General features: G+C 37.5%; 1 protein-coding gene across 2 annotated transcripts in view; it reads right to left on the bottom strand.

The window, feature by feature from the left end:
• Positions 1–16,898, bottom strand: part of LOC106962638 (protein phosphatase 1 regulatory subunit 29-like) — a 130,841-nt gene that overhangs the window by 21,197 nt on the left and 92,746 nt on the right. The gene's annotated exons all lie outside the window — the stretch shown is intronic.

Raw genomic sequence — 16,898 nt, 5'->3', positions numbered from 1 at the left:
GGATGGATGGATGGATGGAATATTCTTAAAACTGGGGAATTAAACTTTTATAATTATTTTATAAGTTTTTTTTGTTTGTTTTTACATATTTGTTAAAACTGTCACTACGTCATGACAGTACACTATGGAAAAAGAAAAAAAACCTTCTTTCAGTGCTAAATACAGAAATACACCACTCAGTCAGGAACAACCAAACAGAGCCAGGAGGCGGGTCTTGGCGTTTTCAATCATTCTTATGTATGGGCTGCTCACACCCTCCATACTCTATTGCTTGTTCCTGATAACATGAATGCTCAGGCTAGTAAGCATAGCCACCAATGACAGCTTTCCTGGAACGTCAAGTTGTTTTTCCGTCATTAGCACATTAAGGAGCGTGCACACAAGTATGATTGACAGCGCAAAGACTGGTCTGGTCCACACAAAGGTAAAGTTTTATGGCAAAAAATTGTCTTGACATTTTACTGTTTTGAGAAGGTGTGAGAGTCGGTGCAACCTGTTCCAAGGACTCTCATCAGACAGACCGCCACCATCTTAAATAAGTTTATTTACCTTTGTAGGTTCTGATTCAAAGATTTGGTCCTAAATTATTCAAACAATATTGAGTGCAAATCTGTAAGCCATAACATTCCTCTTAAATAGTGTATTTTCTTTAAGTTCATAATTCCTCAAACTAAATCAGAAAATGACATTTTCCTAATAAGTCATTTTATTCATGTCCACTGATATAAAAAACTGTGAATTCATTCCTTAATTTAATATTCAAGGTTAATTAAATTGCATTCTCAAACGGCAGCCAGGAATCAGCATTCATCAGGACTGGATTTCATTCAAAGAATTTCTCTCCTTTTTGAACCGAACCCTTTGATGGAATATTAAACATCGCCGGCTCCTGAATAAAGTTTCATTTGGCTCGCCGACTTCTCAAACTTCACCTCCCGGCTTTTGAGCAGCGCCGCCGTGTTCTACGTCTCCCCAAGAGAAACTTTTCTGTTGCAAGTAAGAAGAGACCAATAAAAGATTGAATGCAGTCAGATGTGGGTCAGTGTATCGGAGCTGGGATCACAGGACCTGCTCACATCACATCGGAGGCAGCCTGCATTGATGTAAAGCGATTTTCTCAGTCTTAGTTACAGACACTGATGTTATGGACTCTGACTAACAACAACCCAACAGTTTGGTTGGTTGTGACGGATCACTGAACAAAGCTCTTCATAAACTATGCCTACAGGCACATATTATGCCAATCTCCTTAAAAAAATATATAGTTATACCAATATGGGCATCCTATTATTGTCCTTTTTCTGTCTTAGTTTTGGACCCAAAGGGTGGAAGTAATTCTAGGACAGTAATGTTCTACAATTAGGACATTACGGTGGTAATTGTACAGTACTCATCTACTGTACATTTATTTGGCATTAACAAGTCTTGACTTTGTCACAACTGATAAGTGACAACAAAACATTAAAGGTGTATTTTTTTTTATCAGATACTCATCCGAACAGCAGTTCCAAGATTTCAGGATTGTTTTTGTGATTGTTTTTCATTATTTTTTTGCAGTCAGAATCAGTGATTTCGAAACATTTTCACAATATTTTTAAACTCTCTCCAAAAAACCACATATAAAAGAAAAAAGGTTAGGAAAAAATATCAAGCAGAACTTGAAAACTTGAAAAGCTCTCTATATATTTAGTTTTTTGATCACTAACTTCAAAGTGCAGCAGAGCAGTAGAAGAAAAGAAATACCGCCACCTGCAGGTGGGAGTTAGCCGTCACTTAAAAAGAATATTTCTGATCATGTTTGCGGAAAAGCAGGAATAAACTCACAACTATGTATTAGTGTAAAAAACATGCAGGGATCTGTTGATTTTTGTGCAGATTTCTCCAATCACCAAATCGCAAAAAAAAGAAAAATATATAGAAAAACCGGAGGAACCGATATTTAGTTTTGTTCTTCTGAGCAATAAAATACACATTTTATGAAATGATTGCTTTCTCAATGAGAAGTTAAACAAGCCTTTAAACATGTTCACTTTTAACTGTTACCAAGCAACAAAAGTATATATATATATATATATATATATATATATATATATATATATATATATATATATACACAGCTGTAGTGTTATGTTGTTTATAGATTTAGCTGGAGTAAAACACTTTATAATCCATCTCTCTTAGGAACCAGCGTTATGATCGTCTCCTTGGTAACGTGACCTTTAGTAACCTTTGAGACGTTTTGACAATTTCTATGTCAAGTTTTGTTAATAAAACTACACCACTGACTGTTCAAAATGTTTAAGAATAATACTTTACAGCCCAAAATGAGCTAATACATAACGGTAATATGTGGGCTGTAATGATCTAATTGGAAGCATGAAACTAAAACTGTCTTATCATGAAATGTCTGTTGTGTTCAGGTAACTTTTACTGATTGTAGCCCCCAAACTTAATGTAAAATATAAAATATAAATGAAGCGTCTGACGGCACAGGGAAACATATTCAACTGTAAACATGTCTTCTCTCAAACACCCGCCTGCTTTCTATTACAAGTCCCAGAGTTTCCTGGGGGCTGATTTCTATCCGCTTCTCTGATTCCTGTACTTGCTCTGCCTGAAAGGCATCCGCTTGCGTTCGGACACGTAGAGTTATTCATTTTCTCCAGGAAACACATTAGAAACTGAACATACAGAGTCACGCTGCAAATATTACAGCTATTATCCCACTAAGGATTCCGTTGTGTGTGGACGATACGAGTTCCAGCTATACCTCCGTGTCTTAATTATTTCATAACTCATGAAAGAACCCCGTCCCCTGTGAGCGCAGCTCCGGAGGAAAAACCCACAGAACGGACATGAGAAAGAAGGAAGGAGGAAAGACAGAAAGAGATAAGGAAAAATAGAAAGAAAGAGAGAAAGAAATAAAGAGAGAAAGAAAGAAAGAAAGAAAGAAAGAAAGAAAGAAAGAAAGAAAGAGAAAGAAAGAAAGAAAGAAAGAAATATGAGGCAGGTAACAGATGGGAGAGAGGGGAAGTGCTGCAGCAGAAATTAATCCCACTTCTCCCTCTTTCTTTCTCTCTTTTTCCATCATCCCATCAGGTTAACCCAACTGGGATTTGAATCTCTTTTCAAGTTTGACCTTTACGTGAAATTGAGAGACGAGGATTAGGTGTGGTCGGAATATTAGACGAGAATATGAGCAAATGCTTTATTAAAAAAAAAATAATAATAAAAAAAAAAAAAACTAAATTAGAAAGAAACCAGGGCTGGGAAGGGGCTGGAAGATGAAACCCCGCCGCTTGGTGATGTTTGTTATAATCGTAAAGAAAAATCCTCATGAAAAGCGACGCCAACGCCAGCGTCGGCTTCAGCCGCGGAAGCAGCAGGAGAAATTGCTGCACATATGCAGGCATTAACACATGGAGGCCGTCCAGCTCTGAGCCGCTCCTGCTCTGCTGGCAGGCCAGTGTGAGGCTCAACGCCTGCCTGAGGACTCCTCTGTATTGTAGTTTCTCACAAGCTGCTATCAAAATATGCAAAGTGGAAAACTTATATCATGGAAATTAATATTTCCATACAAAATAAGTTCATAACTCCCCCCAAAACGCACCAGAAGAAGGATGGGAAGCAAAGGAAATAGATTTACTCGTGTTCCTGTAACGGACGGCTGTTTTGTGCATTTGAAGAAGCTAAATAAAATTTGTTTTTGTGTCAAAATGATCACTACACATGGGGAATAAGATCAAGAGGACAGATTGAAGCATATCATGAGGCTTTTATTTTGAAAATGAAATAACATAAAAGCTTCCATTTTGACTGTAACAGATTTTTTCTCTCGCTTTCTATTCTGGAAAAAACAAAAAAAACAAAACAACAACAAAAAAAACTAATGACAGAAAATGTTTTCCAGAAGTGGCTTTTACTTCAAGCATCCTTTCTGTGGGTTGTGTGACACTTGGCTGTGAGAAATTTCTGTTTTAATTACATGAATAAAATCACCATATTGGTCCAATAAAGAAGTCATTTTATCCGAAGAACATCTTTTTTAAAAAATATGACAAGAAAGTTGTTTTAATGTGAGTAAAATTGGATCAGGAGCTTCAGTTCTTTTGTCCAGACAGTCATTCACTCAATCAGTTCAAAGTTCAGCTACTGATAATTTATTTATCTGTAAAACCCAGTTCCAAAGCACAACTTCACAAGATGCTCAGTAGTTTTTCATAAAATTACTACTTAGTTCTGCTAACATTACAACATCATTCTTGAATTATTTTAACTTTATTCTGGTATTAGAACAACTTTTTATTGGCAATATTATGACCTTATTCTTGTAATTTAAATTATACAGTATATATATTTGTCCTAATATTTTGTTGTAGAGTTGATCTGAATTCAGATTTCCAGACAAACAGAAGCTTGTCAAACCAGATGAGAAATCTCTTGAACTATGGAGACCCAGACAGTGTGATGGTAGAGGGAAAAAAAAAAAAAAAAAAAACAGATTTTCCAAAATTTAAATCTTCGAAAAGCAGATGTAAATTGGTAAAATCGGTTCATCGTGTACCTCGCAGACGGTCGCGCTCTACATAACCACATCTGCTGCTTTTGGCTCAACGACGGACGGAAACTACTGCTGCTGTCCAGGACGGGCCTCACTGAGAAACCAGCAAAATGTTCTGCAGCTAAACTAAAAACAGATCATTCTGCCTCCCAGTTGAAAAAAAAAATAGTTTGGTGCTTTATTATGCAGTGAATAGTGTGTTTTCCCACCACACCCCAACACTTCTCAACTGGAGGAAAGATAGGATGAAATATTAAAGACTTCATTGTAGTTTCCTCCATTGTCATCTGACTTCCTGCTGGGTAAAAAATAAAAAAAAATTTGTCACTCATACAAACACCTGTCAGAGAAACGGCGAACAGAAAGGATCTTTGCGCAGTGCAGACGCGAACGCTCCTAAATCTCTGGAAACACAATAATCAAAGGGGTTTCTTTGAAATGTCATGCGACCACAGATAAGAGTGGAAATCATTGGATGAACAGAGCGCGTACAATCGGATCAGGATCCACATGCTGAAGAGGATGCACCGTTCAGCTCTCTGCTCGCAGACAGAGGAGAGACGGGATGCATGCGGAGAGACGTCGGTCTGGGATTGAATTTGAAGAGTGTTTTGTTCTACTAAATGCCCCGGTGCAAACAAGATATAGAATATGTCTCCTGTCTGATAGAGAGAGAGAGAGAGATATAATCTATAGAGAAAATAAATGTGCAATGATTTCCTTTCTTCACGTATTTACTGTTGTGTTCGACACAAACAGAATTACAGCAAATAAAACTATTCCTCTATTTTGATCGCTTTATCTCTGCAGATGGAAACATTTCTGTGCTGTTTGTGTCAGATCCTTAAATCTCTGGAAGGTAATTTAGCTGAGGAACGTTTTCATTTCCATGTGGGTTTTTACCGTATTGACAGCACAGAATCAGCCTCAAGTAAAGTCATTTATGCTTCATTTGAGAGCAAATACATGTTGATGCTCATTTGTTCACGTGTGTATTCATGTAGCTCTCAATCAATATTCGATTTTTTATGTGAATATGTGATTAATTTACTGCAGCTTCTCACTATATAGGATTTTAAAAGGGACCTGTTAAAGTTTACTTTTTGCACAATTTTGTACTCTCATTTGAGTCTCTACTGCTAATAGAAACAATATAAACACTTTAAAACAAACACCTGGCTATTTTTTTAGTGACAAGTTCTTGTTTTTTTTCAGTGTCTGGAAAACGAGCCGTTACAAAAACGTCCCAATTATCCTGTCACAGTGAGCCCCTCACCAGGAGGAGGTGAGCTACTAAAAGAATTGTTTCTGGTAGAATTACTATTCAGAAAGCGCTCGCTAGATCCCTGATGGTTTTCCAGGAGGCTCCACTTCTGCTTGTCTTCTGTTAAAGATGGATGGTTGTAAAATTGCACATCTGTTTGGAGCCAGTTTGATGCAAGTGCAACTTTCTACTCTTCAAAATGGCTCCAGGCCAAACAGATGCACAATTTTAAACTCTAAACTCTGAGTCAGTAACAGCCTGTTTGCATAAAAGTGACCTAAACATCTCATCCTGAAACCAGATCAACATAATCAGAACGTAGGAGGTGAAATCTCATCATCTACGAAAGATTTTGTTCAAAAGTGAGATGAACATTTTGATTTTTGTTTCTTGTTCAAAAGAAAGCATACTCTTTACTCACGTTTCTCCCTTTGTTGTGTTTGCTGTAGAAAGGGATCGATCCAACATCATTTCTCAAGATACTAATTCAGTTTTTTTTTTTTTTTTTTATGAATAATGTCAGCAAAATTCAAATCCAGACACCTATTATCGACCTAAGCCCAACACAAAGACAGGCTGTGCGCTTCAACAAACTGCTCAGCATGTAAACATTGTCAGCAGGTTTATTTATCCAGTCAGATTAATATATTTAGAGTCTTGATAAGTGGACTTCTAAACTTTTAGTAAATGTTTAAGTTCTTTTTTTGACTTTTTATTCTTTGATCTTTTTTTCTACATTATTGTGTGTATGACAGGACCTGAAATAGCTAATATTAAATATGTAAATAAATAAATAAGACTAAATGATGGAAGAAAACAGCAGCACAGGATGCTGAAGCAGAGGTTGTGGTTTTATCAGATTGAAACTCACGCTGGAATCTCATTGATGTCAGCAGGCACGTCTGGCTTGTGAAAAACAGATAAGCAGAAAAACAGAGTAAACAAGTCGAAGTGTGTTTAATATCAGCTGTGAACTTTGTAGGGACTTTAAGGTGCCTTTGTAGAAAAAAAGGAGAGATAAATGTGAAGAGGCGAAATAAGAACTTAAGTGCATCTGGCAGATGACGGCAGCTCTGATGTTTGTTGGTGTGTTTATAATATCAAGTGTAATAATAGATGAAGATATAGTTTTAGATTGACTTTCATAGTTAGTTGAGTTCTTATAAAACTTGGAAAAGTGTTTGCGTATACAACACACCATCACAGCCAAACAGCCACAGGGGCATCTGCAAGAAAAAAAATGTACGGTATATATTAAAATGTTTATTTTTTATTTAAAAACAAAGAGTAAATATAGTTTGTGCAAGGCGAGGATTTTTTTTTGTATGCTTTTCCTCTCACAGGAACTCTTTTCTTGTTCTCTCTTGGCGAAAAACATCGATTCAGAGGGCAAAGCTCTCTTTTTCGGAGCCCAAATAACTTCTGTGTGTTTTATAACTGTGCCAAACTGATCAGAGCTCCTCCATATCTAAAGAGGAAGCCAACAGAAGGAGGAAGTGCGTGAGAGATTTTTTAACTCACCCTTTCTAAACAGCTTCCTGACATCTTTCTCGCAGAAAAAGGAGGAAAAGAGAAAAAGAAAACCATGGCAAGATTCGGATTTGACAGAAAGGCAGAAGCATCCGCTTTTTTCCCCTCTTCTCTAACTCGGTCGCACCAAACGGGGCCACTACTGGCTTCATCTTTCACCAACTTAGCAACTTTGATGCTAAATTTAGTTACTATTCAGACCTCTCTAGTAGCTGTCTGTCAAAAAAAAGCTACTAGAGAGCATTAACACCACTTTCTGGTGTTGATGAAGACTCAGACACGAAGGTGCGTCCAGGATTCCTTCAAGCCAAGCAGCAGAAGACGACGAAATGAGCAGCACATGATTGAAACCACCACCTGAATGTGAATGTAAATTTTCTACCATCATTTTTTAAAAACCTTAAGGTTAGAAACACATGAAAAAAGGCATGTTTTTCATTTTTACTCGATGTGTATATTTATGACTCAATGACATGACCTCCAACAAGGGTAAAAATAATTAGAACTGTTTTCTTTTTTCAGATTGCTAACATTTATACACACCTAAACTATTATAAGAAAACCTTAAATGGTTTTATTTAGTGCCAATAAAGTAACTTTGAAGTGGAGAATTTACATTGGCGCGCGGCGGAGGCAAAGAAGGTACGGCAAGAGGCATTTCAGCTGAGACTCTGCATAATGATGAAAGCCATGCTGAATGCCAACACAAACAGGCTTAAAGACCACTGCGAACGCCAAATAAAGAAAAGCTGCAGGCAAAAGATTACTTTTATTTGAGCAGTGGTAATTAAAGTGTTAAAACAGCAGATGGCCTATACAAGATAAAGAAAGAAAGAAGCCTGAGGCGACAAACAGATCTCATATATATATATTTAAAAGCATGTTTACTTATTGTTCGTGAGTTTACTGTTTAATTTAGTCTTGGGTGAGGGTAAGAACTCGTTCCAAGAAATAATGCTACATTTAATCTCAAAAACCTTGAATAGTTAGACTTTCTTTGAGTGGGGATATGAGTAGAAACCCTTTAGCGCATGTATGAGTTGAGGTTCAGATATTAACAGAGAAACTTCCTAGAGTAGAACTGCAAGCAGTTATAATCGGGTTCCAAGCCCGCGCTTTGGCCCGCCCGTCTCCACACACTCTGCTCCCCACATCCAGCCAGCCAGGCGTCACTGGGACTCTGGATGACGTTTTCAGGACATATAAGTGTTTCCATTACAAGGCTTTCACCTTACTTGGGGATAGTGAAGAAGGAACTCTGCCTCTTGTGCCTCTCCTCCCATCAGTCCCAGTGACCACAGACCACTTCTGACTGCCTTCTATCTTCACAGGTTAGCTTTATGGCTAACAGCTAGCTTCAGTCCTTATTGCTACCACCTGCCTCACATCTAATTAGATACTTGGTTAACTGCTAGCTCCAATCCACCATCTAAGTGTTGGATGAAAGATCAATAAAGTGTCATTTCTGCTTCTTTTCTTTGCTCAAAGCTCCTGAAAAGTTTTAATCTCATACACAAAGTCGGTAACTATTACAGTCCTCTTTAAGGTCTATACCAGTCTACTTCCCCCTCCAGTCCTCAAATCCACTCCTCCAGATTTACTTAGCCTACTTTCTTTTCCCTTGACGTTGCCTTCATGACTCCAGTGCGCCCATGAAAATCTGTCCTCTTGCTTTCTTGGCACCCTGATTCCTGACACCGCCTTGTACTGCTGTCCCTTTGAACAGTTTCCTTTTTATGTGTTTTTTTTTAAAGAACTTTCTCACCTCTTCCTTCCTGTCATTATTCAGTTTTTTTCTACTCCCATTTCACTGAAAATATCTGACCTGCTATGCAGTCCCACAGCTGCTCATATTTTACTTTCCTCTCTTTTTTTGTCCTCTCTTGATTAACTTTTGAAGTTCATTAAATTAAAAAAAAAAAAAAAAAAAAAAACCTTTGTGCACTTAAAATGCCTTTGCTGATGGATGGACACAATGCTGGGATGGAAAGGTGAACCCCATGTGAAAAGTGTTTGGTTGTTCTTGGTGATTGTTAGGTTTTCCAAAATAATCAGTTTCTTGCTTTTTTCAAGAAACTCAAAAGCCACTTTTATAAAACACTGTATGTGTTTTGTGAAACGACGAACACGCTTGGCTGACTTCAACTCGAGATAGTCAAAGCCTCCCATCAGCTGACTTGTCTGGAACAAGCCAACGTGATATAATGATGACGTACAGTTTGTGTAACCACCTACCCACAAGATTTTCATGTATAAAAAAAGGAAAAGAAAAGAAGAGAGACATATAACTAAAAATTTAAGCATTTGCTTAGCCAACAACACGATCGCCACAAAGAGTTTGTCGACCATTACTGTTTTGAAAAGACTGGTTTGACAACATGTCCGACAAAAGGTCTGATGTGTAGAGCTGATGTTAACGCGTCATCATATCGCAGGTGACATTTCCCGCATAACTACTTGTGTGGGAAATGTCACCTAGCGGCCTCTCTGTTTGTGATTGCCCAGAGTCAAACCATCTTTTTGGCTTTGTGAGGTAAATGTTTTGTAAAAGAGGAGTTTACAAAGTTTCGAATTAAAGAATCAGCAACGTAAAAAAGATTTATGAATTACAACAATTGGCTTTTTTGAAAGATGACGATTTGGGAAGATTTGGTACAATGATGGTAATACGCTTAACTGATAACAGCTTTATTTTCTAATCTTCTTGGTTATTTCTGCATGATTACAGTCAAAGTATTTAAGATTTTACTGTTTCAGTTTGTTGATGGAGTATTTGCAGGTCATTACAGATGTCAGCTGATTTCAATCAGATATGAAAAAGACAAAATGTGGGGCGCTCAGACCCTTGGCTCGCACGTCTGTCTACCTAAACTCATCAGATCTTACAATGTTCCCATTAGGATCCTCAAAAACAAAGATCAAGCATAGTTTGGGTTGAATGTTGTTTAATTAGACACAACTTGATCAAAGGTGTTGGTGTGTGCGGCTTAAAGTGGAACATGCTTATTATAAACTGTTTGCTGACTCGGTTGGAGTGTCTTTGAACAGATGAATTGCTGGATCTTAACCCCTCTCTTACTGCCTGATTGGCTCATTACCTGTAAATGGATTAAGAGCCAGAAGCCTCTCAGAAAAAGCGTTATAAAGTAAATTTAACCAATTCGACCTTTAGGCATTGCTTATGAAAATTCAACACAACACTAAGCATTGATTCAGTCTTAGTCTTCTAAAACTTGATGGTACCCTAACATAACCCTAACTCTTCCAGTAGTTCTGGCAGCTGATGTCTTTCTATCTACGCAGACAACGACACCTATCACTTGATACATACATTTACATCACTTTTTTCTCCCTCTTCTGTCTTTATGATGCTTCAGTCACTCTCTCCGACCTCCAACATTTTAAGCAGTATCATCTATGAGCACCTCTTCTGCTGTAATGGCAAACGGCCTGATCTTGTACAGCATTTATCTAGTCTAGAGAACCCCAAAGCGCTTTACACTACAGTCAGTCATTCACCCGTTCTTACGCTGATGGTTGGTAAGCTACTACATTGCAGCCACAGCCTCCCTGCAGGCAGGCAGACAGAAGACTACATCGTAGTAAGACTGTCAAACCGGCTGGATGTGTAGCTGATTTGAAAAGCATGAATTTCTGACACATGGGATAGAATGCAATCAATATTGCATTCCAAACTATTTTTTTCTCACAATGATTTTGTTGATGTTGTGTAGCTCTGTTCTGAACACACAACATCTCCAACTTTGAAGCCAGTGCAGCTGTCAGGAAGCTGAGGCTACAATTGGGCCAAAAACAGATTTGAAGAACTTCACCTGTTATGATGGGTTTCAATTTCAGCTGCAGTATTCAGAAGGCAGGGTCAGAATCCGGCGTAAACAATGAGAAAGTGAAGATCAATCAATCAACGATCCAGGCTGCTGGGTTTTTTCTCAGCACACTTGGGACTTTTGTTTAGAGGGGAAGTATTGTGTAAAATAAACTCTTTTGAGCTTTATGTTGTAATATTATTCCATCATCATAAACATACTTGGAGTATTGCCTTGATTCTTTCTTGCATGTTTGAAAAAAATCCTTTAATCTCCATGGCAACCATTCAGCTGTGTAAAACGCCTGGGTGGACCTAGCTCTGCCTTCGAGAAGGAAGCTCCTCCTCTGAGCTGCAGTTTCCAAACTTCCCAGCTTTCGCCTCACAGAACACCACTCCCTCTGGACTCCCACACTCAGCTCCTTCAGACTGCTGAGCTCATTAAGCTAGAGTTTTTAAAGAGACAGAGACCCAAATTCCAGGTATTAAATTAGGAAGTCAAACTTCTTTTAAGTCATTTTTTATAACAACTAAAGTTAATGTAGTTACTTCATTGTGCTATAAAATGCCACTGTGTGCCTGGAAAACACATAATAATGGGCCTTTAAACAGCACAGCCCAGTGCCAGAGGTATTGTTGGTGGCCATGTCAGTCCCTCTATGGCTGCGGTGTATTTGTCATTTGATGGCTACTTCCACCAATTAATGCACCAAGTGACAAAGCTCAAATTATCTCATATTGGTTTCTTATTCATGACAATGAGCTCACTGCTGTCCAATAGCCTCCACTGTCACCTTATCTCAGTCCAATAGAGTAGCTTTCATATGTGATGGAAAAGGTCAATAGAAACCATAAATTCAAATAATTAAGGATGTTGTGAAACAAAAAGGGCTCACAGAAAATTTCCAAAGGTATGATGTAGAAAGATGTATTAAATAAAGTGACTGTTTATTTTATATATGTACCTGTTAAGATTTTTTTTTTGCCTTTTATTATTTCTCTGCAGGGCTTGAAACAGAAAACAACTTTTATTAGAACTGTTAAGAAAAATGCCCAGATTTATTCGCATCACCTCTGAAATGCGCGTGTCTCAATATAATGGTAATGGTGTAATAATGCAAAAACATATCCTAAAATATCAATAAACTTTAAATTCTAATCAGCATTTAACACTGGAACTATAAGACATTTTAAATATCCAATAATAATTAAACAAAACAAGGGAAAGAATGAATTAAAAAATGAATTATGTAAGTTTCTGTAAACAAAACTGTGCTTCATAAAAATGGGCTAGTTGAGACCAAAACACCAGACTGAGGACTTTTATCGTACAGTTTTTGGTAGAAAGAGAGAAAAGAGAAAAGTAATAAATCATGCAAATGGAAATCACTGAGCTCGCTTTAATTTATCAAGCGACTAATTGATTTATTCAGGCCTTCTCTGAAACGGTCAGAAGCAGAAAACATTTTTTCTCCTCTCGTCTTACACACACACACACACACACACACACACACACACACACACACACACACACACGTACTGTGGCCTGAGCAGTGTCAAGTATAGCATTAACAAGACGCTGAGAAAAGAAGTAGGACACAGACTTAGCAGCAGAGACAGGACACTGAGTGAGAAACGCCTGAGACAAGAACTGAGTGACAGAAGGAATTGACAGCTAACAAGTAGAACTAGAAAGCTGTGAAATGATCTGGAAGACGACTGGCTGACGGATTTTTTCTCCCCAACATCATTTAAATTCGTTATTTCTTTCTACAGCCATCCTTGAGTTTCAAGAATAATTTATTCCCTGTGACAAAAAAAAAAAAAGAAAAAAGAAAAAGTGGGTTATATTGTATTCAATATTCTATCCGGCGTATGAGTTGAAATAATAAGTGATATGTATAATAAATAAAGCAACCATTTATGGAGTTTGTTTTAGACTTCGTGAAGTCCAGAACCATCTTTCTACCTAGGAGGGACAGGCATTGGAGCACTCATTAAACTAATGTTTCTCTGTTTGGGAGCCATGTTGCTTTCTGGGTTTTAATAAATAACCTCAATCAAAGAGGAGTGGAGAGCTCAAGTAGCTATCCAGATTATCATGTTGATTATCTACTTAATCTGGAGACCAAAATATTAAAAAGCTTCTGGATATCTCACCTCAACACAGTTACTTGTTTCTTTTTCATTACATCTTTTAAACTCTGTAAGGGCAGCGGAACGTCCAGCAGATGTTGCATCATGAATAGATTTGTCATTTTAAATGCTTGTATATAGTTTCTGAAGGTGGTTTAGTGTTTGGATGATACTGATTTATCATGAACTTCGCCTAAGCTCAGTTGTCGGAGCCTTTTTCCTGTGGTTGTCCTGAATGAGGAGAGACACGCGCTGAGGGGCATGTGTGTCAGTGACGGGAAGTTCGGCTCTTTTCAGAGAGACGGATCTTGACGCGTGGCTCCCAAAAAGAGAGCCGGTTCTTTCAGCTCCCAAAACGGCTCTCGATTCATTATCATCTAGAGCTGCATTTTGGCTTAACTGGGCAAACATGAATATTTTGCATGTCAATAAATTCTTTTGTATTAACTGTTTCTGTGAGAAGACTTGTACTTTTCTAGTTTTATGTATTTGTTATGTTAAGAAAGCAAGCTAAAATACTTTTGTGTAATATTTTAATCAAACTTTAAATTTTTATTTGACACAAAAACCAAATGTACAAAACACTGCAAAAACAAGGACAGGCTGTTTACCATGGCAACTGAGAGTGAGAGCTGAACAGCTAAAGGGAAAAAAGAGCAGATGCCTTTGAGCATGACCCATCACTAATGTACGATGGTGAATTAGAGCCATTGTAGATGGAGGAAAAAAGAAAGAAAAAAATCTGAAATTTTCTACAAAAAAAGTGGACATTGAAAAGTCAAAAAATTGCTAGAAGAAACTCAGAAATATTGAGATTAATCTTATATATTTTCTACAAAAAAGTCAGAAATTCTGCACACAGTGTGCATATGTCTGTGCCAGCTTAATCCTCTCACTCCACTACTTTATCTTTGTTCCTTATTGGCAGGTTTGCGGCATATGAAAACCATTCCGCATATATTTTTTACTGTATATTTTAAAAATAAAACAATACCTCAGCTACGGAACTGGAAGAAATAGTTTAATCTGAACTTATAAGACCTTCTATGCGTTTTTATATTTATATCAATGGGATCCGATGTATACATGAATGAGTTTGCAGTTTGTGTGAGTATGTATTTTGGTACGCATCAGCTGAATGGCTGACGCCTGAATAGCCTGCAGTGATCTTTCTCTGCAGCAAGCAGCCATTCAAATGTCAGAGCACTGGGGGAAGTTTTCCACCACACATTTAATGGCTGAAAATATCACTGCTGAGAAGTGAGCAGGCCGCACACTGTGACAGAGAAGCCAAAAGCACTTCGTTCGCTCTAATTACATCAACCTGTTACTTACGTGTAATTATGTTTTGTGTTGGTGTTCGAATCCATACGCAGCTTAAATATGTATTTGTTGTTTTTGTTCTTTTATTTTAACAAAGAAAAACTCCAGTCACACACTTTTGATTCCTTAGTGTTGGTCCCCATGTAAATAAAAAACACTTTCAGCCTACGTAAATAGATTTTTTTTTTAATTAATTAAATATTTGTTGCAAAATTAATGATGGGCTAAGTCCCTGCTACTGTGTGCTTTTACATTTTGATTATGTTAGCATGTACTATACCAAAACTTCATTTCATGAAGGATAAAATTTGTCAAATAAAAGTCTCAACGATTTGTTTAATCTCTTTTGTCATTTATTATGAATCTTGTGGAAAAATCAACGAGCAAAATCATGTCTTATTTTTGGTTAAATATTTATCCTCAGTCTGTTTCCCCCTTTAACACTGATAAAACGAGAAACATACATGAACAAAATAAAACACGAGAGAACAAGATATAAACATAAATACGATATCTAAGGGCATCATAAAACATGTAAATAATATCAAAATTAAATTGGTGCTTGAGGGTTGTACAGTCTTTCAAGAGAAGATAAAATTTGAATTGACGTAATGTCGTTAGCATTAGCTCTGGCTAAATACCCTGTTTTACAGCGATTTAGCGTTAGCAGAGCTAATGTTTATGATTAGTGCTTTAAGGTTAGCGCAACTAACTTTTTAGATATCGGTGTCCACCACTGAATCTCAGCATAAATCAAGCCGTTATATGAACGCTTCACCGAACAGCTAGCTAACATTATCATAGCTAATAATGTTTATTTTTGAGCTAAAAGCAGCATGAAAAGCAGGAAACAAATCAAGGAATTTGAAGCAGGTCTTGAGCTGCTTCACAGACAGGTGGGACTCTAAGGATTTCCTGTCTCCTCTCACTGTTTTACTCTTCTAAAAAGAGCTGATTTGTAACATTTTGATGTGAGTTTATGAAAGCAGAGCCGTTTGCATGCCGACTTGCTAAAATGATTCCCAGGCATTAGTCCTTTTGCTTTTCTGCTATTTTGGACTGTAGTTTCGTGTACAACTTTTCTAGTCACTGTAGCCAAACGTGTGTCAGCTGGTTTCCACTTTGAATTAATTTTCTCCAGTAATTGCAAATAATGATTTCAAATACTTTTTTGTATTTTCCATGTTTCCTGTTAGAAAATATGGTTCAGTAACTCCAATACATTCTGTACAGTTGAGTCCAAAATTAGTCAGACCTCAGGCGGATTTGGGTTTAATGTCATCTTTTAATTTTATCAACATGTTTGTTCTGACTGAAGGTAATTGTTTTAGAACGGCCCAGGCAGAGTCATGATCTGATTAGGACAACCGCCGTCCAACCTCAAATACTTGGTAGAAATTGAGGTAGAAACATGTAAAAAGGTGGCCAGCAGTTTAAAGATGAGTTTCACTTATGTAATGCTAATTAGAAATAATGTCACAATTTGCTCTTTTTAAACAAACCAAGCCATCAAAGCAAGCGGCATCGTGGTGACAGCAGCAATTAACAGCTTGTCATCACCCCCCAATAATACCTGCTGAATATCATGTTCAGATCAACAGCAACACATCCATACAAATGTGCACATGCATCACAATGATTGGTTACGGAACGCTGGCATGACTTACCAAAAGTGCGGATGTATGACAAGCACACGCATACACCCACCCACACACACACGTATGCACACACACATACACTCTTGCCCTGGAGATCTAAAAGTGGATCACGGATGGAGCCGTCACAAATTGAAAATCTAATCCAGCCAGCATGAAATCTTCAAAGCCCGCCGCCAACAGAAAGTATGAGCCATTCTCTCATGTGAGGAAAAGGTGCCCCGAAGCAACGGCTGGACAATTCTGCAAATCCATTCATATTGGCAGTGAATGAGAATCATTTTGACACCTATAACATTTCTTTACACTGTATGAGGTCATTTCAGTCAGCTGATTTCAGCTTTTCTCGTATGAACTAGATATGATGGATGAAAAAATTAAACACAGGAGTTTATTCTACTATATATTGGGCTTCACTAATGTGCTGCTTAACCATTTCTGAGAACATAATTTTATAATGGTGACCATGAGGTGGCCATATTTTGATTTCCAAAAGAGCAAACACTTAGCCCAGTTCTGAAACACTTTAATCAGTCTAACTAAAGAAGACATTTATTCTTAGCAGTGTTGTGGTACTCGAAGTTGGTCTTGGTCTTAAGACCA

The sequence above is a fragment of the Poecilia latipinna genome, unplaced genomic scaffold (genome assembly GCF_001443285.1).
Source record: "Poecilia latipinna isolate Pla-1442-1.1 unplaced genomic scaffold, P_latipinna-1.0 Scaffold1441, whole genome shotgun sequence".
Lineage (NCBI taxonomy): Eukaryota > Metazoa > Chordata > Actinopteri > Cyprinodontiformes > Poeciliidae > Poecilia > Poecilia latipinna.
This window is presented reverse-complemented; position numbering and strand designations above follow the sequence as displayed.